Below are 26,403 nucleotides of genomic sequence, written 5' to 3' on the forward strand. Positions count from 1 at the left end.
TCCTGTTACCAGTAGGTGGCGCTATTACTATAACTGAATATTCTCATGTAGATGTGTTCAGGCCATGACTCTTATCAAACGTGTGAAGTTTGGGGCAGACTGGACATTCCGTGCCTGTGTTACAGCAAATTCCTATTTAATTGCAGTATTAGCATGCTTTAGCACTAAGCTAAGTGTTTGCTAGCATGTTTTAACATGTTTCTAGTATGTTGTTAGCATGTTTAGCACATGCTGGAACTTTTTTATATGTTATTAGGAGTCCACAACAGTGATTAATATGTCACTTCCTGTTGCCAGCAGGTGGCGCTATGACTGTAACTGAATATGAGCATGGTCATGTGTTCAGGACAGAACGCTTATCAAAAGAGTGAAGTTTGGCGCAGATTGGACATTGCCTTCTTGAGTAACAACAACATCCTGTTTCATTGAATTAACATGCTTTAGCACTTAGCTAAGTTTTGCTAGCATGTTTTAACATGTTTCTAGCATGTTTAGAAGTCAATGGCATTTTTAACATGTTGCTAGAACGGCATCAACGTGTTAAACATGACACTTCCTGTTACCAGTAGGTGGCGCTATTACTATAACTGAATATTCTCATGTAGATGTGTTCAGGCCATGACTCTTATCAAACGTGTGACGTTTGGGGCAGACTGGACATTCCGTGCCTGTGTTTCAGCAAATTCCTATTTAATTGCAGTATTAGCATGCTTTAGCACTAAGCTAAGTGTTTGCTAGCATGTTTTAACATGTTTCTAGTATGTTGTTAGCATGTTTAGCACATGCTGGAACTTTTTTATATGTTATTAGGAGTCCACAACAGTGTTTAACATGTCACTTCCTGTTGCCAGCAGGTGGCGCTATGACTGTAACTGAATATGAGCATGGTCATGTGTTCAGGACAGAACACTTATCAAAAGTGTGAAGTTTGGCGCAGATTGGACATTGCCTTCTTGAGTAACAACAACATCCTGTTTCATTGAATTAACATGCTTTAGCACTTAGCTAAGTTTTGCTAGCATGTTTTAACATGTTTCTAGCATGTTTAGAAGTCAATGGCATTTTTAACATGTTGCTAGAACGGCATCAACGTGTTAAACATGACACTTCCTGTTACCAGTAGGTGGCGCTATTACTATAACTGAATATTCTCATGTAGATGTGTTCAGGCCATGACTCTTATCAAACGTGTGACGTTTGGGGCAGATTGGACATTCCGTGCCTGAGTTACAGCAAATTCCTATTTAATTGCAGTAATAGCATGCTTTAGCAATTAGCTAAGTGTTTGCTAGCATGTTTTAGCATGTGTCTAATATGTTGTTAGCATGCTTAGCACTTGCTGGCACTTTTTTATATGTTATCAGGAGTTCACAACAGTGTTAAACATGTCACTTCCTGTTGCCAGCAGGTGGCGCTATGACTGTAACTGAATATGAGCATGGTCATGTGTTCAGGACAGAACGCTTATCAAACGTGTGAAGTTTGGCGCAGATTGGACATTCCATGCCTGAGTTTCAGCAACTTCCTGTTTCATGGCGAAACATCGAAATTTGTCAGGCCGCCGAGGACCCGCCCTTCGACGAAAACTCAAGATCTTCGCAATTTAACGTCGCAAAGGCCTTAAGATTACACTCACCAAATTTGAAGATGATCAGATTAAAACTGTAGGAGGAGTTCGTTAAAGTACGAGGCATGAAAATGGCAAAAACTGCACAAAAATCTGAGAGGAAGTTGAAAATGGCTGACTTCCTATTGTGTTTAGGGCTACGCTCCAAGAGACTTTTTTGTAGGTATTAGGTCCTTACATGTATGTACCGAATTTCGTAAACGTACGTGGAACATAGCGGGAGGCGCACTCCGTTGAACTTTTATAGGTGGCGCTATCGAGCCATTTTGCCCCGCCCAATTCTGAAACCTATATCAGATGTAAATTTTCGCCAGTTCTGACGCGTGTGCAAAGTTTCGTGAGTTTTCGAGCATGTTTAGGCCCTCAAAAATGTGATTAAATGCGGAGAATAATAATAATAATAATAATAATAAACAGAGCAATTCCAAGAGGGTCCTCACACCATCGGTGCTCGGGCCCTAATAATAATTAAAGCTGCAAGCAGCATTTATCGGGGTTCAAGCAGTTAAGGCCTTTAAGGCCTTTAAGAACAAAAGCATCAAAAGTTATTAAGTTTTATTTAGCAAGCATTTAACCACTGACATATATGATGGAAAAGACCATTTACAGCCAATACAGGCCATTTAACATAGGAAATATATGGTTTTCAAAGCTTTTTGACAGTTATAGCACCTTTTTGCCTGAGTCTTCTTACAGTCTTGCCTGATCTCCACCACTTTTATTAGTAGTACTCAAAGTGTGCCCATATATATATGTCAAATTTGTTGTAAATATGTTATTTTGATGATATGTTAAATTAACTAGAAGGAAGAGATGATTGGTTCACGAGCAGCTTTAACTGAGCCTCGAGTCTACAGCGATCTGTCAGACACATTAAAGAGTCACAAAACAGTATTTATTGTTTAAATGTCTCTAAAAAGTGACTACATTTGAAAGGTGAGACTTTTGCCGCTTTTCCATTACCAGTACCACCAGTACCAGCTCAACTCGACTCGACTCGACTCGACTCGGCTCAACTCGCCTCGCTTTTCGCTCCGTTTTCCATTGCAGATAGTACCTCCACAATAGTACCTGGTCGTCACAGCGACGCCGCAGGAAACTGCTGTGACTTCATCTTCTACGCGAGATACATCCGCTGCCACACACACAGGACAAAGGAGGAAATCGAGTGTATGCTGTTTTTGGATGTTTTTGTTTTTGCTGTTTTTTATTCAGGATACTCCGTCTGGCGCGTGCAATGATGACACAGTGAATAGTGACGATTCTCTCTGACCAGTCAGCAGTCTGCCGTGTTTTCACGTCACATTTTAGTATTGCCTCAGCTCGCCTCAGCTCGCTTAGAACCTCGCCGGAGGTGGTACGATAAAGAGTACCTGGAAGCAGGTACAGGTACAACTTTTACACAGTGGAAAAAGTACACTGTGTTACACTGTGTAGTGGAAAAGCGCCATTTGTTTCATATCAAAAGTACTTGTCTGTCAGCGCGCAGTCTCCTCTCTGATCCGCAATGTATTTTTCACTGCGTGAGAACTTGGTGTGGTGTGAGAGTGGCGTCGCTTGTCAGACATAGCAACAGTAACTAAAGTGAGCGGGTCTTTGCGAATGGTCATTGACAGTATGGACGGGGATTCGCCAGTCCCAATTCAAAACAAATTTCCAATCATTGTTCGTTTCAAACATGTGAGAGCATCAAAATGATCCATGGGTGAAATCTTTTTTTTTGTCAGTTCCTATCATAATTTTAACATTTTGGCGTTATTGTTTAGCTATTTACCTATGTTTTCAAATTTCCTTTGTTTTTTTGTTGTTGTCTCGATCGGACTAACGGCTTTGAAGATAAACACAATTTTTTAAAGCTCTAAATGACACTTACAAAAACCATTAGGCGAAACCTGGCATGTTTGGTATTGTTGGACTCGACAAGGATTCAGGAGTCTTAGGAGGTCACTCCTGTGAAAAAACACTGGCATTGTGTCAATGACGTATACTGAGTTTTTTGAGATACACCAATGTTCTCATAGACTATTATGGCACCCTGGACAAAGACACTGCGTGCCAATTTTCAGTAGACTAACAGTTGGGTGCGCTTATAGCTATTTTCATGATTTTTTTCACTGTTATAGCGCCAACAATTGGCCAATTGTCACGATTTTTTTCATGTCAACTCAGATTGAGCTTATGAACATGTGTCCCAAGTTTAGCGAAAATATCTCTTTCCGCTCACAAGTTATAACCATTTTATAGTGCCACCAAGTGGACAATTGTCATGATTTTTTTCACATGACCTCAGAATGAGCTCATGAACATGTGTCCCAAGTTTTGCGAAAATATCTCTTTCCGTTCACAAGTTATAACCGTTTTATAGTGCCACCAAGTGGCCAATTGTTGCGATTTTTTTCAAGTGATCTCAGATTGAGCTCAGGAAGATGTACCCCAAGTTTAGCAAAAAAATATCTTTCCGTTCACAATTTATAACCGTTTTAGTGAAAGTGGCCCTGGTGCCATCAAATATTTTGGTTCCCCTTATCGACCGTTAATTGAAATTTTGAATTGTTTGGATGATTATTGATTGTCAGACTCCAGAGAATATCCCTGCAGTGGTTTGGTTCCGATCGGGCCAAAAACCTAGGAGAAGTTCGCAAAAATAGGTTTTTAAAAAAAATGCAATTTACTCGAAATTGGCGCCTGAAGGGCGAGCAAATCGGAGATAGCCAGTTTGTCCGGCTTGAGCCAGGGATTCCAACGATATAAGACACTTGATCCTGGGACAAACGGTCTAAGAGTTGTGAGCGATTTAGTACTTTTGGTTGCTGTAGCGCCACCTATGGGCCAATTGGGGTCATACTCTGATAGGTTGTCCCCAAATTGAGGCCTACCATCTGGCCAGGTTTCACGTCTCTAGGCCTTACGGTTTGTCCTGCACGATGCGTTTTACGAATCCTTACAATTACAATAGGGTTTCAGCATTTCATGCTTGAACCCCTAATAAGAATGAAGGCTTTTTGCCAGTTATAGCGCCACCTATGGTCCGATCTCCATGAAACTCTGCATGCTTCCTCACCATGTTCTGACACATATGCTCATCAATTTTTGTGAAGTTCTGAGTTTTCATTTGGGATTTATAGGCTTTTTAGTGTATTTTGCCACGCCCCTTTTCTAAATGACCCTGTTACAGCCAGCCAAATGCAAAAGTTCAACTTTTTTTCGATAATTATTGATCTAGAGGGTCCAGAGAATTGTCCTAGACTGGTTTGGTTCCGATCGGGCCAAAAACCAGGGACTAGTTCGCAAACAGAAAATTTCCCCTGCCTACATCCAAATCGGAGATAGCCATCTTGTCCGCCTTGAGCCAAGGATTCCAACGATATAAGACACTTGATCCTGGGACAAACGGTCTAAGAGTTATGAGCGATTTAGTACTTTTGGTTGCTGTAGCGCCACCTATGGGCCAATTGGGGTCATACTCTGATAGGTTGTCCCCAAATTGAGGCCTACCATCTGGCCAGGTTTCACGTCTCTAGGCCTTACGGTTTGTCCTGCACGATGCGTTTTACGAATCCTTACAATTACAATAGGGTTTCAGCATTTCATGCTTGAACCCCTAATAAGAATGAAGGCTTTTTGCCAGTTATAGCGCCACCTATGGTCCGATCTCCATGAAACTCTGCATGCTTCCTCACCATGTTCTGACACATATGCTCATCAATTTTTGTGAAGTTCTGAGTTTTCATTTGGGATTTATAGGCTTTTTAGTGTATTTTGCCACGCCCCTTTTCTAAATGACCCTGTTACAGCCACCCAAATGCAAAAGTTCAACTTTTTTTCGATAATTATTGATCTAGAGAGTCCAGAGAATTGTCCTAGACTGGTTTGGTTCCGATCGGGCCAAAAACCAGGGACTAGTTCGCAAAAGTAGGTTTTGGACAAAATCCGACATAGCAGAAAATTTCCCCTGCCTACATCCAAATCGGAGATAGCCATCTTGTCCGCCTTGAGCCAAGGATTCCAACGATATAAGACACTTGATCCTGGGACAAACGGTCTAAGAGTTATGAGCGATTTAGTACTTTTGGTTGCTGTAGCGCCACCTATGGGCCAATTGGGGTCATACTCTGATAGGTTGTCCCCAAATTGAGGCCTACCATCTGGCCAGGTTTCACGTCTCTAGGCCTTACGGTTTGTCCTGCACGATGCGTTTTACGAATCCTTACAATTACAATAGGGTTTCAGCATTTCATGCTTGAACCCCTAATAAGAATGAAGGCTTTTTGCCAGTTATAGCGCCACCTATGGTCCGATCTCCATGAAACTCTGCATGCTTCCTCACCATGTTCTGACACATATGCTCATCAATTTTTGTGAAGTTCTGAGTTTTCATTTGGGATTTATAGGCTTTTTAGTGTATTTTGCCACGCCCCTTTTCTAAATGACCCTGTTACAGCCACCCAAATGCAAAAGTTCAACTTTTTTTCGATAATTATTGATCTAGAGAGTCCAGAGAATTGTCCTAGACTGGTTTGGTTCCGATCGGGCCAAAAACCAGGGACTAGTTCGCAAAAGTAGGTTTTGGACAAAATCCGACATAGCAGAAAATTTCCCCTGCCTACATCCAAATCGGAGATAGCCATCTTGTCCGCCTTGAGCCAAGGATTCCAACGATATAAGACACTTGATCCTGGGACAAACGGTCTAAGAGTTATGAGCGATTTAGTACTTTTGGTTGCTGTAGCGCCACCTATGGGCCAATTGGGGTCATACTCTGATAGGTTGTCCCCAAATTGAGGCCTACCATCTGGCCAGGTTTCACGTCTCTAGGCCTTACGGTTTGTCCTGCACGATGCGTTTTACGAATCCTTACAATTACAATAGGGTTTCAGCATTTCATGCTTGAACCCCTAATAAGAATGAAGGCTTTTTGCCAGTTATAGCGCCACCTATGGTCCGATCTCCATGAAACTCTGCATGCTTCCTCACCATGTTCTGACACATATGCTCATCAATTTTTGTGAAGTTCTGAGTTTTCATTTGGGATTTATAGGCTTTTTAGTGTATTTTGCCACGCCCCTTTTCTAAATGACCCTGTTACAGCCACCCAAATGCAAAAGTTCAACTTTTTTTCGATAATTATTGATCTAGAGAGTCCAGAGAATTGTCCTAGACTGGTTTGGTTCCGATCGGGCCAAAAACCAGGGACTAGTTCGCAAAAGTAGGTTTTGGACAAAATCCGACATAGCAGAAAATTTCCCCTGCCTACATCCAAATCGGAGATAGCCATCTTGTCCGCCTTGAGCCAAGGATTCCAACGATATAAGACACTTGATCCTGGGACAAACGGTCTAAGAGTTATGAGCGATTTAGTACTTTTGGTTGCTGTAGCGCCACCTATGGGCCAATTGGGGTCATACTCTGATAGGTTGTCCCCAAATTGAGGCCTACCATCTGGCCAGGTTTCACGTCTCTAGGCCTTACGGTTTGTCCTGCACGATGCGTTTTACGAATCCTTACAATTACAATAGGGTTTCAGCATTTCATGCTTGAACCCCTAATAAGAATGAAGGCTTTTTGCCAGTTATAGCGCCACCTATGGTCCGATCTCCATGAAACTCTGACACATATGCTCATCAATTTTTGTGAAGTTCTGAGTTTTCATTTGGGATTTATAGGCTTTTTAGTGTATTTTGCCACGCCCCTTTTCTAAATGACCCTGTTACAGCCACCCAAATGCAAAAGTTCAACTTTTTTTCGATAATTATTGATCTAGAGAGTCCAGAGAATTGTCCTAGACTGGTTTGGTTCCGATCGGGCCAAAAACCAGGGACTAGTTTGCAAAAGTAGGTTTTGGACAAAATCCGACATAGCAGAAAATTTCCCCTGCCTACATCCAAATCGGAGATAGCCATCTTGTCCGCCTTGAGCCAAGGATTCCAACGATATAAGACACTTGATCCTGGGACAAACGGTCTAAGAGTTATGAGCGATTTAGTACTTTTGGTTGCTGTAGCGCCACCTATGGGCCAATTGGGGTCATACTCTGATAGGTTGTCCCCAAATTGAGGCCTACCATCTGGCCAGGTTTCACGTCTCTAGGCCTTACGGTTTGTCCTGCACGATGCGTTTTACGAATCCTTACAATTACAATAGGGTTTCAGCATTTCATGCTTGAACCCCTAATAAGAATGAAGGCTTTTTGCCAGTTATAGCGCCACCTATGGTCCGATCTCCATGAAACTCTGCATGCTTCCTCACCATGTTCTGACACATATGCTCATCAATTTTTGTGAAGTTCTGAGTTTTCATTTGGGATTTATAGGCTTTTTAGTGTATTTTGCCACGCCCCTTTTCTAAATGACCCTGTTACAGCCACCCAAATGCAAAAGTTCAACTTTTTTTCGATAATTATTGATCTAGAGAGTCCAGAGAATTGTCCTAGACTGGTTTGGTTCCGATCGGGCCAAAAACCAGGGACTAGTTCGCAAAAGTAGGTTTTGGACAAAATCCGACATAGCAGAAAATTTCCCCTGCCTACATCCAAATCGGAGATAGCCATCTTGTCCGCCTTGAGCCAAGGATTCCAACGATATAAGACACTTGATCCTGGGACAAACGGTCTAAGAGTTATGAGCGATTTAGTACTTTTGGTTGCTGTAGCGCCACCTATGGGCCAATTGGGGTCATACTCTGATAGGTTGTCCCCAAATTGAGGCCTACCATCTGGCCAGGTTTCACGTCTCTAGGCCTTACGGTTTGTCCTGCACGATGCGTTTTACGAATCCTTACAATTACAATAGGGTTTCAGCATTTCATGCTTGAACCCCTAATAAGAATGAAGGCTTTTTGCCAGTTATAGCGCCACCTATGGTCCGATCTCCATGAAACTCTGACACATATGCTCATCAATTTTTGTGAAGTTCTGAGTTTTCATTTGGGATTTATAGGCTTTTTAGTGTATTTTGCCACGCCCCTTTTCTAAATGACCCTGTTACAGCCACCCAAATGCAAAAGTTCAACTTTTTTTCGATAATTATTGATCTAGAGAGTCCAGAGAATTGTCCTAGACTGGTTTGGTTCCGATCGGGCCAAAAACCAGGGACTAGTTCGCAAAAGTAGGTTTTGGACAAAATCCGACATAGCAGAAAATTTCCCCTGCCTACATCCAAATCGGAGATAGCCATCTTGTCCGCCTTGAGCCAAGGATTCCAACGATATAAGACACTTGATCCTGGGACAAACGGTCTAAGAGTTATGAGCGATTTAGTACTTTTGGTTGCTGTAGCGCCACCTATGGGCCAATTGGGGTCATACTCTGATAGGTTGTCCCCAAATTGAGGCCTACCATCTGGCCAGGTTTCACGTCTCTAGGCCTTACGGTTTGTCCTGCACGATGCGTTTTACGAATCCTTACAATTACAATAGGGTTTCAGCATTTCATGCTTGAACCCCTAATAAGAATGAAGGCTTTTTGCCAGTTATAGCGCCACCTATGGTCCGATCTCCATGAAACTCTGCATGCTTCCTCACCATGTTCTGACACATATGCTCATCAATTTTTGTGAAGTTCTGAGTTTTCATTTGGGATTTATAGGCTTTTTAGTGTATTTTGCCACGCCCCTTTTCTAAATGACCCTGTTACAGCCACCCAAATGCAAAAGTTCAACTTTTTTTCGATAATTATTGATCTAGAGAGTCCAGAGAATTGTCCTAGACTGGTTTGGTTCCGATCGGGCCAAAAACCAGGGACTAGTTCGCAAAAGTAGGTTTTGGACAAAATCCGACATAGCAGAAAATTTCCCCTGCCTACATCCAAATCGGAGATAGCCATCTTGTCCGCCTTGAGCCAAGGATTCCAACGATATAAGACACTTGATCCTGGGACAAACGGTCTAAGAGTTATGAGCGATTTAGTACTTTTGGTTGCTGTAGCGCCACCTATGGGCCAATTGGGGTCATACTCTGATAGGTTGTCCCCAAATTGAGGCCTACCATCTGGCCAGGTTTCACGTCTCTAGGCCTTACGGTTTGTCCTGCACGATGCGTTTTACGAATCCTTACAATTACAATAGGGTTTCAGCATTTCATGCTTGAACCCCTAATAAGAATGAAGGCTTTTTGCCAGTTATAGCGCCACCTATGGTCCGATCTCCATGAAACTCTGCATGCTTCCTCACCATGTTCTGACACATATGCTCATCAATTTTTGTGAAGTTCTGAGTTTTCATTTGGGATTTATAGGCTTTTTAGTGTATTTTGCCACGCCCCTTTTCTAAATGACCCTGTTACAGCCACCCAAATGCAAAAGTTCAACTTTTTTTCGATAATTATTGATCTAGAGAGTCCAGAGAATTGCCCTAGACTGGTTTGGTTCCGATCGGGCCAAAAACCAGGGACTAGTTCGCAAAAGTAGGTTTTGGACAAAATCCGACATAGCAGAAAATTTCCCCTGCCTACATCCAAATCGGAGATATCCATCTTGTCCGCCTTGAGCCAAGGATTCCAACGATATAAGACACTTGATCCTGGGACAAACGGTCTAAGAGTTATGAGCGATTTAGTACTTTTGGTTGCTGTAGCGCCACCTATGGGCCAATTGGGGTCATACTCTGATAGGTTGTCCCCAAATTGAGGCCTACCATCTGGCCAGGTTTCACGTCTCTAGGCCTTACGGTTTGTCCTGCACGATGCGTTTTACGAATCCTTACAATTACAATAGGGTTTCAGCATTTCATGCTTGAACCCCTAATAAGAATGAAGGCTTTTTGCCAGTTATAGCGCCACCTATGGTCCGATCTCCATGAAACTCTGCATGCTTCCTCACCATGTTCTGACACATATGCTCATCAATTTTTGTGAAGTTCTGAGTTTTCATTTGGGATTTATAGGCTTTTTAGTGTATTTTGCCACGCCCCTTTTCTAAATGACCCTGTTACAGCCACCCAAATGCAAAAGTTCAACTTTTTTTCGATAATTATTGATCTAGAGAGTCCAGAGAATTGTCCTAGACTGGTTTGGTTCCGATCGGGCCAAAAACCAGGGACTAGTTCGCAAAAGTAGGTTTTGGACAAAATCCGACATAGCAGAAAATTTCCCCTGCCTACATCCAAATCGGAGATAGCCATCTTGTCCGCCTTGAGCCAAGGATTCCAACGATATAAGACACTTGATCCTGGGACAAACGGTCTAAGAGTTATGAGCGATTTAGTACTTTTGGTTGCTGTAGCGCCACCTATGGGCCAATTGGGGTCATACTCTGATAGGTTGTCCCCAAATTGAGGCCTACCATCTGGCCAGGTTTCACGTCTCTAGGCCTTACGGTTTGTCCTGCACGATGCGTTTTACGAATCCTTACAATTACAATAGGGTTTCAGCATTTCATGCTTGAACCCCTAATAAGAATGAAGGCTTTTTGCCAGTTATAGCGCCACCTATGGTCCGATCTCCATGAAACTCTGCATGCTTCCTCACCATGTTCTGACACATATGCTCATCAATTTTTGTGAAGTTCTGAGTTTTCATTTGGGATTTATAGGCTTTTTAGTGTATTTTGCCACGCCCCTTTTCTAAATGACCCTGTTACAGCCACCCAAATGCAAAAGTTCAACTTTTTTTCGATAATTATTGATCTAGAGAGTCCAGAGAATTGTCCTAGACTGGTTTGGTTCCGATCGGGCCAAAAACCAGGGACTAGTTCGCAAAAGTAGGTTTTGGACAAAATCCGACATAGCAGAAAATTTCCCCTGCCTACATCCAAATCGGAGATAGCCATCTTGTCCGCCTTGAGCCAAGGATTCCAACGATATAAGACACTTGATCCTGGGACAAACGGTCTAAGAGTTATGAGCGATTTAGTACTTTTGGTTGCTGTAGCGCCACCTATGGGCCAATTGGGGTCATACTCTGATAGGTTGTCCCCAAATTGAGGCCTACCATCTGGCCAGGTTTCACGTCTCTAGGCCTTACGGTTTGTCCTGCACGATGCGTTTTACGAATCCTTACAATTACAATAGGGTTTCAGCATTTCATGCTTGAACCCCTAATAAGAATGAAGGCTTTTTGCCAGTTATAGCGCCACCTATGGTCCGATCTCCATGAAACTCTGCATGCTTCCTCACCATGTTCTGACACATATGCTCATCAATTTTTGTGAAGTTCTGAGTTTTCATTTGGGATTTATAGGCTTTTTAGTGTATTTTGCCACGGCCCTTTTCTAAATGACCCTGTTACAGCCACCCAAATGCAAAAGTTCAACTTTTTTTCGATAATTATTGATCTAGAGAGTCCAGAGAATTGTCCTAGACTGGTTTGGTTCCGATCGTGCCAAAAACCAGGGACTAGTTCGCAAAAGTAGGTTTTGGACAAAATCCGACATAGCAGAAAATTTCCCCTGCCTACATCCAAATCGGAGATAGCCATCTTGTCCGCCTTGAGCCAAGGATTCCAACGATATAAGACACTTGATCCTGGGACAAACGGTCTAAGAGTTATGAGCGATTTAGTACTTTTGGTTGCTGTAGCGCCACCTATGGGCCAATTGGGGTCATACTCTGATAGGTTGTCCCCAAATTGAGGCCTACCATCTGGCCAGGTTTCACGTCTCTAGGCCTTACGGTTTGTCCTGCACGATGCGTTTTACGAATCCTTACAATTACAATAGGGTTTCAGCATTTCATGCTTGAACCCCTAATAAGAATGAAGGCTTTTTGCCAGTTATAGCGCCACCTATGGTCCGATCTCCATGAAACTCTGCATGCTTCCTCACCATGTTCTGACACATATGCTCATCAATTTTTGTGAAGTTCTGAGTTTTCATTTGGGATTTATAGGCTTTTTAGTGTATTTTGCCACGCCCCTTTTCTAAATGACCCTGTTACAGCCACCCAAATGCAAAAGTTCAACTTTTTTTCGATAATTATTGATCTAGAGAGTCCAGAGAATTGTCCTAGACTGGTTTGGTTCCGATCGGGCCAAAAACCAGGGACTAGTTCGCAAAAGTAGGTTTTGGACAAAATCCGACATAGCAGAAAATTTCCCCTGCCTACATCCAAATCGGAGATAGCCATCTTGTCCGCCTTGAGCCAAGGATTCCAACGATATAAGACACTTGATCCTGGGACAAACGGTCTAAGAGTTATGAGCGATTTAGTACTTTTGGTTGCTGTAGCGCCACCTATGGGCCAATTGGGGTCATACTCTGATAGGTTGTCCCCAAATTGAGGCCTACCATCTGGCCAGGTTTCACGTCTCTAGGCCTTACGGTTTGTCCTGCACGATGCGTTTTACGAATCCTTACAATTACAATAGGGTTTCAGCATTTCATGCTTGAACCCCTAATAAGAATGAAGGCTTTTTGCCAGTTATAGCGCCACCTATGGTCCGATCTCCATGAAACTCTGACACATATGCTCATCAATTTTTGTGAAGTTCTGAGTTTTCATTTGGGATTTATAGGCTTTTTAGTGTATTTTGCCACGCCCCTTTTCTAAATGACCCTGTTACAGCCACCCAAATGCAAAAGTTCAACTTTTTTTCGATAATTATTGATCTAGAGAGTCCAGAGAATTGTCCTAGACTGGTTTGGTTCCGATCGGGCCAAAAACCAGGGACTAGTTCGCAAAAGTAGGTTTTGGACAAAATCCGACATAGCAGAAAATTTCCCCTGCCTACATCCAAATCGGAGATAGCCATCTTGTCCGCCTTGAGCCAAGGATTCCAACGATATAAGACACTTGATCCTGGGACAAACGGTCTAAGAGTTATGAGCGATTTAGTACTTTTGGTTGCTGTAGCGCCACCTATGGGCCAATTGGGGTCATACTCTGATAGGTTGTCCCCAAATTGAGGCCTACCATCTGGCCAGGTTTCACGTCTCTAGGCCTTACGGTTTGTCCTGCACGATGCGTTTTACGAATCCTTACAATTACAATAGGGTTTCAGCATTTCATGCTTGAACCCCTAATAAGAATGAAGGCTTTTTGCCAGTTATAGCGCCACCTATGGTCCGATCTCCATGAAACTCTGCATGCTTCCTCACCATGTTCTGACACATATGCTCATCAATTTTTGTGAAGTTCTGAGTTTTCATTTGGGATTTATAGGCTTTTTAGTGTATTTTGCCACGCCCCTTTTCTAAATGACCCTGTTACAGCCACCCAAATGCAAAAGTTCAACTTTTTTTCGATAATTATTGATCTAGAGAGTCCAGAGAATTGTCCTAGACTGGTTTGGTTCCGATCGGGCCAAAAACCAGGGACTAGTTCGCAAAAGTAGGTTTTGGACAAAATCCGACATAGCAGAAAATTTCCCCTGCCTACATCCAAATCGGAGATAGCCATCTTGTCCGCCTTGAGCCAAGGATTCCAACGATATAAGACACTTGATCCTGGGACAAACGGTCTAAGAGTTATGAGCGATTTAGTACTTTTGGTTGCTGTAGCGCCACCTATGGGCCAATTGGGGTCATACTCTGATAGGTTGTCCCCAAATTGAGGCCTACCATCTGGCCAGGTTTCACGTCTCTAGGCCTTACGGTTTGTCCTGCACGATGCGTTTTACGAATCCTTACAATTACAATAGGGTTTCAGCATTTCATGCTTGAACCCCTAATAAGAATGAAGGCTTTTTGCCAGTTATAGCGCCACCTATGGTCCGATCTCCATGAAACTCTGCATGCTTCCTCACCATGTTCTGACACATATGCTCATCAATTTTTGTGAAGTTCTGAGTTTTCATTTGGGATTTATAGGCTTTTTAGTGTATTTTGCCACGCCCCTTTTCTAAATGACCCTGTTACAGCCACCCAAATGCAAAAGTTCAACTTTTTTTCGATAATTATTGATCTAGAGAGTCCAGAGAATTGCCCTAGACTGGTTTGGTTCCGATCGGGCCAAAAACCAGGGACTAGTTCGCAAAAGTAGGTTTTGGACAAAATCCGACATAGCAGAAAATTTCCCCTGCCTACATCCAAATCGGAGATAGCCATCTTGTCCGCCTTGAGCCAAGGATTCCAACGATATAAGACACTTGATCCTGGGACAAACGGTCTAAGAGTTATGAGCGATTTAGTACTTTTGGTTGCTGTAGCGCCACCTATGGGCCAATTGGGGTCATACTCTGATAGGTTGTCCCCAAATTGAGGCCTACCATCTGGCCAGGTTTCACGTCTCTAGGCCTTACGGTTTGTCCTGCACGATGCGTTTTACGAATCCTTACAATTACAATAGGGTTTCAGCATTTCATGCTTGAACCCCTAATAAATAATCCTACCGGAAACAATAGGGCCTTCGCCCTTTCAGGGCTTGGGCCCTAATAATAATAATAATAAATAATCCTACCGAAAACAACAGGGCCTTCGCCCTTTCAGGGCTTGGGCCCTAATAATCCTACCGAAAACAATAGGGCCTTCGCCCTTTCAGGGCTTGGGCCCTAATAATAATAAACAGAGCAATTCCAAGAGGGTCCTCACACCATCGGTGCTCGGGCCCTAATTAACACTGCACTGTGCTGCTTGCATACAGGTAAATAAAAAACTTGAATAATGATTCAATTCAAATGTATTGCACCTAAAAGTGAAATAAAAACTGTAGCTTACTGTACTTAAAATATTAAGTAAAAAAAAGTACTGTACTTAATAAAAAAAAATAAAAAAAAACACAGGCTGTGTATTGATATTTAACATTTTTAAACGTACATTTAAAATATTCTGGCTGACCCCTGTGAGTTTTTCAAGGCGATCATTATTTAGAACTGATCACTTTATTTTTTCCATGGTGACGCGTCATTGCTTGTCACGTGACACACCGCAGCCACAATAGCGCTGAATGACTAATGATCTGCTTTTATTTCATTTTTTTCATTCTAAATATTCACAAATTTGTTAGCTATGGCATGAAATATTTGATATTCCGATTGTCAAATATATGCAAGTGGAAGTGTTATGTTGTTTAAACACCTTTATAACGATCGCGTTAGTTAAGCTATATGCGTTGTAGCATGCCCCCCGAACAAGGATGAGACTTTTACTGATGGTTTTATGATGTTTAATCCTTTATAAACTTTACTCCGTTCACCATATCACCAACGTAAGAGCTGAAATGTATACAAATGATATAACTGATCAGCTAACATTGTTCACATTCATATGGTCTTACATTTGTGCAAAAACGAACATATTTACAGACAAATTGCTCAACTGATTTACATTAACACACCTTTTGCCTCTTCGGAGGGGCTGCAAGCATGAAAATCAATGTTTATCAGGTCTCCGTGTCGAAGTGCCGTAGCTGCTATTTGGAATGACAAGCTGCTATATGCTATAAACTGCGCTAGCTAGAGAGCGTGCGTTCAAAAAGAAAAACAAAAGCGCGCAGCTCAAAACCGGAAGTCAGCCACCTCAACACAATTTCAAAATAAAATACCTTTTTTTTTTTTGTCACCTCTTCTGTAACAAACTTATGGTTATTTACACTCCCACCAAATTATGAGAGTTTGTTATATCAGGATAACAACAACGAAGAATTTTCAACATGAAATAACCATTTCTCTTAAATCAACTTATGAGCATTCTAATATCAGAATTAGCTTTTGCACAGGACGCTCTACACTAGAAAGCTTATTACTGCGTTGACCTTTGTTATTCAGTCTCTTATCTCCAAAGGAGATTTTCACTCTTCTCACGAGACCGTCCTTTCCGGTAACAGTCTCCAGGACTCTGGCAAGTCTCCATTCACCTCTGGGTGACAGTTCATCAATGTCCAACACAACATCACCTACTCTTAGATTTCTTTTTGGGGAGTGCCAGCGCTGCCTAGCAATAATGTTGTGCAGATACTCACGCCTCCACCGGCACCAGAACTGCTCAGTCAAGAACTGAACACGACGCCATCTCTTTGCTCCATAGAGGTCCTCCTTTGGGAAGGCACCAGGTGGAGGTAGTATTGTGCTGGATTTCATGTGGAGCAGGTGGTTGGGGGTAAGTGGTTCCAAGCTGTCAGGGTTGTTAAGGTTGTCTACAGTCAGTGGGCGACTATTGACTATGGCCATCGCTTCATAGAATAAAGTCCTTAATGAAGCATCATTAAGTCTGCCATGCGCAAGGGACAGAGTAGTATTCAATACACTCCTGACAGTTCTTATCTGACGCTCCCACACTCCACCTGCGTGACTGGAGTGTGGTGCATTCATCACAAAGTCGCACTGTTTTTGGGACAGATAAGTACTCAGTCTTTGGGTGTCCAGTTCACTTAGGGCAGCCTTAAACTCATTCTTTGCACCAACAAAGTTTGTTCCCTGATCACATTGGATTTGGCGAATTGCACCTCTGATAGCAATGAAACACCTTAATGCATTAATGAAAGTGTCAGTGGATAAGTCCTCTAATAGCTCAATGTGAATGGCGCGAGAGCAAAAGCAAGTGAATAAAAGTCCATACCGTTTATGTTGTTTTCGGCCTTCTGTGGTTACAAAAGGGCCAAAACAGTCCATGCCGCAATATGTAAAGGGAGGAGAGGGCTCTACGCGCTCTGCAGGTAGATCGCTCATTCTCTGACCTTCCGGAGCTTTGCGGAGTCTGCGACAGATGACACACTGGCGGACGAAAGAAGCAACGGTTCTGCTCATCCCTGGGATCCAGTAGCCACTGGATCTGATTTCGTTAATGGTGAATCCTTTTCCTTGGTGTTTTACTTTGTCATGACAGTGAGCTATTATGAGTTTGGTCACATGATGTTCCTTTGGAATCACAATAGGGTGTTTGAAAGAGTCCTTGATAGATGAAAGTCTCCCTCCGACCTTGATGAGACCGTCCGTGTCCCTGAAAATGTCTAAGTGGAACAGTTTGTTGTGATGTGGAAGCTGGTTGCCTTTGGTTAACAGTTTTATCTCTTTTCCATATGTTTGTTTTTGTACATCCTGAATGATGACATGCACTGCACTTTCTTGTTCACTCACTGTAGCCGGTGCATTTGATTTGACTTTCTTGGCCCTTCTTATGAGACGTGCTACAGCTTTGACTGCTTTGGACCATGACGAGAACTTGGACAAACTTTCTGCAATGCTAAATGTCACTGTAACTTTGGTTAACATTGTCTGTGTTCTTCTGACTTCTGGATCTCCAAGGGACGGTTCCAGCTCTACACTTTGTGTTGTGGGCAGGTCCCTCTCCCAGAGAAAGGAGGGGCCGGTGAACCAGTTGGATGAGAGAAGCTCAGTGACCGATTTACCCCTAGACGCACTATCGGCTGGGTTCTCTTCCGATGGCACATAAAACCATTGCTGAGGGTTTGTACTTTGGCGAATCTTTTGGACTCTATTCGCTACAAAGGTATGGAAACGACGCGCCTCATTGTTTACGTAGCCCAAAACTACCTTCGAATCAGTCCAGAAATACTCTTTGACTTGAGCGTAGCAGAGTTCATCTCGCAACATGTTACTAACTGAGACTGAAACTACAGCTGCAGTTAACTCAAGTCGGGGAATTGTAGTCAACTTGGTAGGAGAAACACGGGCTTTGGCTATTACCAGCGAACAGTGAATCTCCTCTTTAACGTTTTTGGCTCTTAAATAGGTGCATTGTCCATAACCACTCGTGCTCGCATCCGAAAAGTGGTGCAACTCTATTTCTTTAAGCTCACCAAAACTAGCAGGAAAGTAACAACGAGTTATGTTTACCTTGTCTAAGTTGGCAAAGTCACGTTGCCAGCTCTCCCACCTTGGCCTCAGTGCTTCTGGCAGAGAGTCATCCCAGTTGATACCTTGATGACACATTTCCTGCAGGATCCTTTTTCCGTGAAGCACATATGGCGCCAGGAAGCCAAGGGGGTCGTAGATGGATGCAACAGTAGATAAGATGCCCCTACGTGTTGCTGGTTGGTCTTTTAAAGTGTTGTCAAATCTGAAGCAGTCCCTTTCAACGTTCCATTGGATGCCTAAGGCCCTTTCTTGTGGCATGTCTTTGAATGTTAAGTCCTTTGTTTTTGTCTCTACTGCACATTCAGACGGAGGGATGCTTTGTAGAACAGCAGGGCTATTTGAGATAAATTTGTGTAGACGGAGCCCTCCTTGCTTGCATATCTCTGTGGCCTCTTGTGCGAGCTGTATTGCCTTTTCAACTGTGTCTGTGCTTGTGACTCCGTCGTCCACATAAAAGTCCCTTTCCATGAACTCAGATCCTACAGGATGTGTGTGACAGTGTTCTTTAGCTAAATACTTTAGACCGTAATTTGCACACCCTGGAGATGATGTCGCACCGAAAAGATGTACCTTCATTCTGTATACCCGTGGCTGTGTCTCTGTGTTGCCGTTTTTCCACCACAGAAAACTCAGGTAACCTCTGTCGCACCGCTGGACGTGAAACTGGTGGAACATCTTCTCTATATCGCACATTAGAGCAATATGATGTCGTCTGAACCGTAGGAGGATGCCTGTAAGATTGTTAATCAGGTCTGGCCCTTGGAGAAGATGATCGTTTAGACTTGTACCATTGTGTTTGGCGGAACAATCGAATACAACACGAAGTTTAGTGGGCTTTTTGGGGTGATAAATCCCGTGATGGGGAAGGTACCATTGTTCACCTTGTTTCCCTTCATTGTGTACTTCTTCGACGTCACCCCTTTCAATAATGTCTTTCATGTAGGTTATATAGTCTCTTTTGTACTTTTCATCTTTGTTGAACTTTCGCTTTAAGTGTTCGAGTCTGATTTCAGCAAGCTTTCGGTTGTTGGGTAAGTGTGGCCTTTGTCTGAATGGTAGTGGCATCTCACAGTGTCCTTGTTCGTTTTTCCTTATTCCCTCCTTGAGCTTGTCCAAAAAGATGAGATCCTCTTGTGAGACTGTTTTGTCGCTTGCCTTTGTGTCCTTAAAATCTAACTCTAGCACGTTAATCACGTCCATGGGAGTTACAGGGGGTAATTCCTTTATTGTGATTCTATGACACAAACTTGACTGAGTTTCATTGAGCGCTGGTGTGGAGCCTCCAACGATACTCCACCCTAGGTCAGTGCGGATGGCATATGGCTCCTCACCTTCTCCTAATAGAACTTGTCTTGGAGCTAAAGTTCTGGGACAGTTAAATCCGATAAGAAGTCCAACATCACAACTCAGAAGAGGTGGTATCTTATCAACAATTTCGGTCAGGTGGGGCCATTGTTTTGCTGTGTCACTAGTGGGAATGTTGTCATAGTTAACTGGAATAAAGTCTTTGGTGTATGAGAGGGGTAGGTCGATACAAATGTCTGAGTCATAACCTCTCACACGCAGACCAGATACTCTGTTACTCTTGACAATAGAGTGAACACCCAGCATGGTAGTTAATTTTAACTTTACAGGGTGAGTGTCCGCGCGTAGCTGGTTGCTTAATTCTTCACAGACAAATGTGCTGTCACTTTGTGTGTCTAATAGTGCATAAACTAACTGCTCTTTAGACGGGCTCTGAACTGTAGACACCCAAACAGGAACAATCATGGATGTGCTACTTGACTCACCCACTTTAGTAACGTTGAGAGCTGTGACTGTCGCGGTTTCATTTGGAGTGCTTGGAGCGGTGTTGCCAGAGCTGCGAGATCTTTCATATGCCTTGTGATTGTCATTGTGCAGACAAGTGGGATGCCTTCCTTTGCAAATGTCACAAGTGTGGCGATGGCAACAATCTTTGGCGTTATGGCCCACCTTTAAGCATCCATAGCACAGTTTATTGTCCTTAACATATGTGCGCTTCTCTTCTAAGGGCTGATCTGAAAAGTTAGGGCACTTTGACAACTGGTGTTTTTCATCTTTGCAAAACATGCAGGGTACCTTTAATTTTGTGTTGCTTGTCCTTGCCTTGTTGTTTTGTACCGTGGTTTGCGTTGTGAAGACTTGTGAGGATCTGTTTGGTTTAAAGTCCTTTGTGGTCCTTTTTTCGTAGGATGAGCTGCATGAGTGAAGAGCATATGAAGAAGTGACCGGGTTGCATGCGATCTCTGCTTCGACTGCCACAAATTGTGCAAAGTCTTTGAAAGAGGGAAAATCCTTGCCATCCATAAGTGTAACTGTGACCTGTCGATTCCAACGGGCTGCCAGCCAGTCAGGAACTTTCTGCAACATCTTTTGATTTTCCTCACAGTCACTTAGTATTTCTAGACCTTTTACATATGGTGTGGCTTGGAGACATGCATTTAGAAAGTCTGAAAATGTCCTTAATCCTTCCGCATCCTTTGAGCTTATTTTAGGCCATTTTGACAGCTTGTCTCTGAAAGCTCTCTGGACAACAAAGGGTGGTCCATAACGTTGGTCAAGCTTTCGCCATGCATCCTTGTATGCCTCTTCATCACTGCGATAGAATATGCCCTCAAGACATTTTTGTGCTGGGCCTGTGACATACCTTTTGAGCAAGTGAAGCTTATCAGCAGGTGAGATGCTTTTGCAGTCCACAAGTGAAGAGAATGAAGCCTTCCATTCAATGTAGTTAATTGGATCTCCGCTGAACACTGTGGGCATTGGCACCGGGATTCTGTTTATGGTTATACTGTTTTGAATTGCTTGGGCCAACTGGGAAATGTCCGTGGGAGGTGCTTGAGTGACAATTTGAGGGTTTGGATTGTTCACCGTGGGATTTAACATATGGATAGACATGTTTTGTGGCATTAATGGTGGTAAGCCACTAGAGAGAGCTGGTGCTTCATTAACAGATTGGTGGTCAACAGAGAAAGGCATATTATTTGGTTGAATTTGCGGATTGTCCATATCCATGTTCATTTCTCTGTCGTAGATCTCAAGTTTTGCGCGAGCAGCTTGCATTTCCCTTTCTGCCTTTAAACGCTCAAGTTCAGATTCTATATCTTTCATTTTTTCCTTTTGTTTAATTTCCTCCTGCACAATTTTATATTCTGCTTCCTTTGCAGCCAACTCCGCAGCTGCATCAATCCTTTTGGCTGCGATGCTTGAAGTGTCTGACTGCTTACCGACACTAGACTGAGAGGCGGTACCGTAGATGGAGCGGGCGTACTGGTGTGACAGTAGCTGATGAAGGCGTTGTCTTTCTCTATCTGCTTCAAAATCACCATCTATTGCTGTTATACGTTCATTAAGTATTTTCATAATGTCTCTAGTTACTGCTTCACAAGAGTCCATTTTGCGTCTTGTGTCAGAAGATGGCATAGTACGTTCCCTTATTTCATTGTACACCTTCATCATGTTGTTCAGACCCTTTTCAATGTCATCGGCCATTTCACACAACTCGTGCTCTGATAAGTCAGTCTTTAGGCTTTCTCTGGATGTTCTGATTAGCCCTTTCCATTGTTCATAGAGACTTAGCAGTTTTTTGTCCTTTTTAATCAGTTCGTCCTTTTGGTAGACTAGCATTTTCTCCGTTAACACACTAGGCCGCTCTGAACGCCTGGGTAATGATAACTCGGTCGCAGCCTCCATTTTATGTAGTTCAGCTAATTGTTTTTCTTTGCGTTCAATATCGTCCTTTAATTCCTGCCTTGACCTGCTCTCTGTATCTCCTTGATGTAATAAAGCTCTCGTTTCATTGATTTCAGTTTGTAGCTTACGTGTTTGCTCTTCAATGTCGTCCATTTTCCGTGTTGTCGTAACGTTAGCTCGCTGCCTGTGCTGTTGCCGTTGTCCTTTGAATTCACGGGCCGCTCGACGTAACGTTAGCACTCTGAGGTGAAGCTCTTACTGTAGCATGCCCCCCGAACAAGGATGAGACTTTTACTGATGGTTTTATGATGTTTAATCCTTTATAAACTTTACTCCGTTCACCATATCACCAACGTAAGAGCTGAAATGTATACAAATGATATAACTGATCAGCTAACATTGTTCACATTCATATGGTCTTACATTTGTGCAAAAACGAACATATTTACAGACAAATTGCTCAACTGATTTACATTAACACACCTTTTGCCTCTTCGGAGGGGCTGCAAGCATGAAAATCAATGTTTATCAGGTCTCCGTGTCGAAGTGCCGTAGCTGCTATTTGGAATGACAAGCTGCTATATGCTATAAACTGCGCTAGCTAGAGAGCGTGCGTTCAAAAAGAAAAACAAAAGCGCGCAGCTCAAAACCGGAAGTCAGCCACCTCAACACAATTTCAAAATAAAATACCTTTTTTTTTTTTGTCACCTCTTCTGTAACAAACTTATGGTTATTTACATGCGTCGTCATGTTAGTTTGTGCCACTGTTCAGAGAATCGGATCTGTTGGATTTACAGAACGTGAATTCATCCACTTCTCCCGAAATACATGAAAGTAAGTGGCCGGTGAACTGGGAAAAGAATAGAGTTAACTTTAAAGTTACTTACACAATTTGATATGAATCAAATGTGTCGTCAAATTATAATGGGAATTATTATTATTTCCGCTTCCATAGACATCAGTGTGTATTTTACAAATTCTAAATGTATTGTTGTTTTTTTAATAGTTATGTGAATTTAAATGTCTGAAACCTAAAATTAACATCATGTGGTTTAACACTGAATAATTGTGATATTTGACAGCGCCTGGGTGGCGCGCGTCCGTCTGTGGCTCAGCGCCAGCCAACTGCGAAAGCACATTTGAATTTAGCAGTTGATCACGGGATGCACTGGCCGTTCTACTCACACCGGTGTAATCGTATCGTACGCTCCAGGGACCAGCCAAGACTGATCACAAAATAGACAGTAAAAGATCACACCGGTTTGATCTTGCGTGCGAAATTCAGTGATTCCTCTGAGTACCACTAGACAGAGCCTGCGTACCACTAGTGGTACGCGTACCACACTTTGAGAACCACTGATCTAAATCGACAACATGTATGTTAGACCCTATACAAACTAAGCTACTGAAAGAGATGCCTCCAGAGGTCATAGATCCTCTTTTTAATATCATTAATTCATCTTTGTCATTAGGATACGTTCCAAAAACGTTTAAGCTGGCTATGATTAAACCGCTTGTTAAAAAAACGCAACTTGATCGTACAGAATTAGTCAATTACAGGCCGATCTCGAATCTACCTTTTCTGTCAAAGATAATAGAAAAGGCGGTATCCTCACAACTATGTTGCTTTTTTAGAAAGAAATTATATCTGTGAGGATTTTCAGTCAGGATTTAGACCATACCATAGTACTGAGACTGCTCTCATCAGAGTCACAAATGATTAGCTCTTATCATCCGATCGTGGTTGTATCTCTCTATTAGTGTTACTCGATCTTAGTGCTGCATTTGATACTATTGACCACAAAATTCTTTTAAATAGACTTGAAAATGATGTTGGCATTAGTGGAATTGCATTAACATGGTTATCAGTTATCCGTTATCCGTTATCAGTTTGTAGCAGTAAATGAAGAGATGTCTCATCAATCACAAGTTCAGTATGGCGTACCAAAAGGCTCAGTACTAGGACCGTTGCTTTTCACTCTGTACATGCTACCCTTGGGAGATATCATTAGGAAGCATGGAATTAGTTTTCACTGTTATGCTGATGATACTCAGCTCTATATTTCTTCACGCCCAGACGAAAACTACCAATTCACAAAATTAACGGAATGCATAGGTGATATAAAAAAATTGGATGACTAGTAATTTCCTACTACTTAATTCTGAAAAAACAGAGATTCTAATTATTGGACAAAAAACGTCCTCACGTAATAATCTAGAACACTGTCTAACACTTGATGGCTGCTCTGTCAAGTCTTCGTCGTCGGTAATGAACCTGGGTGTGCTCTTTGATACCAATCTTTCATTTGAAAGTCACATGTCTAGTATCTGTAAAACCGCATTTTTTCAACTTAAAAATATATCTAAATTACGTCATATGCTCTCATTGACAAATGTGGAACAATTAGTCCATGCGTTCATGACATCAAGGCTAGATTATTGAAATGCTATTATGGGTGGTTGCCCTGCACGCTTAATAAACAAATTACAGCTGGTCCAAAACACAGCAGCTAGAGTTCTTACCAGAACCAGGAAGTCTGACCATATTAGCCCAGTTCTGTCAACACTGCACTGGCTCCCTATTAAACATCGTATACATTCTAAAATATTCCTGATTACTTACAAAGCACTAAATGGTTTAGCTCCGCAGTACTTAAAGGGATAGTTCACTTTGAAATTAATTTTTGGTACGTTTTAGCTTACCTCAAGGGCATCCAAGATGTAGGTGTCTTTTTTTCCGCAGTAGTTTCAATTTTGATATTTTTAGGTCAAACCGTTCTTGTCTGTCAGTCATATAATGCAGGTCTATGGTCACCACCTCAAAGAGCATGCACAGAGTCCAAATTAAAACAATTCCCTGTCGTCCAAATTAAACAATTCCCCATCGTATGTACACATTGATGGCCTAAGACACGAAACGAGCGGTTTGTGTGAGAAAACGAACAGTATTTATATCGTTTTTACCTCTTATACACAGCCATGTCCGAGTGATCTGATCTGACGTGTACGCAGACTGGTGCATAGATATATACACACTAGATGTCGCCTTGTCTATGGCAGTTCATTGGAACGAATGTCTTTAAGGCGACATCTAGTGTATATATCTATGCACCAGTCTGCGTACACGTCAGATCAGATCACTCGGACATGGCTGTGTATAAGAGGTAAAAACGATATAAATACTGTTCGTTTTCTCACACAAACCGCTCGTTTCGTGTCTTAGGCCATCAATGTGTACTTACGATGGGGAATTGTTTAATTTGGACGATGGGGAATTGTTTTAATTTGGACTCTGTGCATGCTCTTTGAGGTGGTGACCATAGACCTGCATTATATGACTGACAGACAAGAACGGTTTGACCTAAAAATATCAAAATTGAAACTACTGCGGAAAAAAAGACACCAACATCTTGGATGCCCTTGAGGTAAGCTAAAACATACCAAAAATTAATTTCAAAGTGAACTATCCCTTTAACCCCCTGAGGACGGCGCGATAGGCTCGTTTTTTTTTTCAGATCAGTGCAAAAGAGACTCAAAATACTCTGTTGATTTTGATCTGACATGCTTGTATTGTACATCAATAAAAACTGTTAAATGTCTTCTTTTATTTGTGTACACTCATAATAAAAACAAAATGTTGTGTTTTTCGTAAAACAAAGAAAATAAACATGATGCGCATTCTGCCTTCTCTCTCAATGTGAAACTCATTCTGAAATGTGACAATGACCTGTAACTCAGCGAATGTTTGTCACTTAGACTTGAAACGCATGTCTATACAACGCTTGGCGTCTCTATTTTTAAAGTTATGTAAATTATTTAAAAAACAAATATTCTCTGTTTAAGTAATCCGTATGAAAGCAGCGGCATGTACAGTTTCTCAAACGCGTCCTAATTAACTCTAATGTGACCACGCCCGCGCGCAAGAGCGATTGACATGCAAATGATCCACGCGGACCAACGCAGACCTGTAAACGCCCTCATTACCTCAAAACAAAGAATCAGAGACTTCGGTAACTTACTCCTCTGCTTTTCATCGAGTTTGGAAGACTGTGTTTGTGCTGTGCTGTGCTGTGCTGTGCTGTGCTGTTTCACTTGGATTTACCTCAGAAGAATTAGAAGAACGCGATTTGAAGATGAGACGATTTTTAAGGTAAGATGTTAAACTGGTGGTGCCAGATTAAAATGTATGTTATGAAATGAGATTGGAGTAAAAACATGAACTAAGCCTAATATCGTACATGTATATGTATCTATATATAGACAGAAACATGTTGAAATGTGAACTAGACCGGTAGGAAACCTTTCAGTGCTAAATGTACATGTTCGACACGAGGATGTTTTTATATTCTATAATAAAACACAGCATGATAAAAGTAGGCTAG

General features: G+C 42.2%; 1 protein-coding gene and 1 long non-coding RNA gene across 12 annotated transcripts in view; one reads left to right on the forward strand and one right to left on the reverse strand.

The window, feature by feature from the left end:
* The window catches only part of LOC309474473, an 84,669-nt gene extending 60,043 nt beyond the window's left edge, over positions 1–24,626 (forward strand). Inside the window, exon 4 of the long non-coding RNA XR_014197305.1 lies at positions 23,448–24,626. This is a non-coding gene — a long non-coding RNA (uncharacterized lncRNA). The remainder of the gene's footprint in view (positions 1–23,447) is intronic.
* The window catches only part of LOC309474430 (endonuclease V-like), a 370,440-nt gene that overhangs the window by 277,447 nt on the left and 66,590 nt on the right, over positions 1–26,403 (reverse strand). The window lies entirely within an intron of this gene.

The sequence above is a fragment of the Leuciscus leuciscus genome (assembly GCF_965113295.1).
Source record: "Leuciscus leuciscus genome assembly, chromosome: 14".
NCBI classification, from domain to species: Eukaryota; Metazoa; Chordata; class Actinopteri; order Cypriniformes; family Leuciscidae; genus Leuciscus; species Leuciscus leuciscus.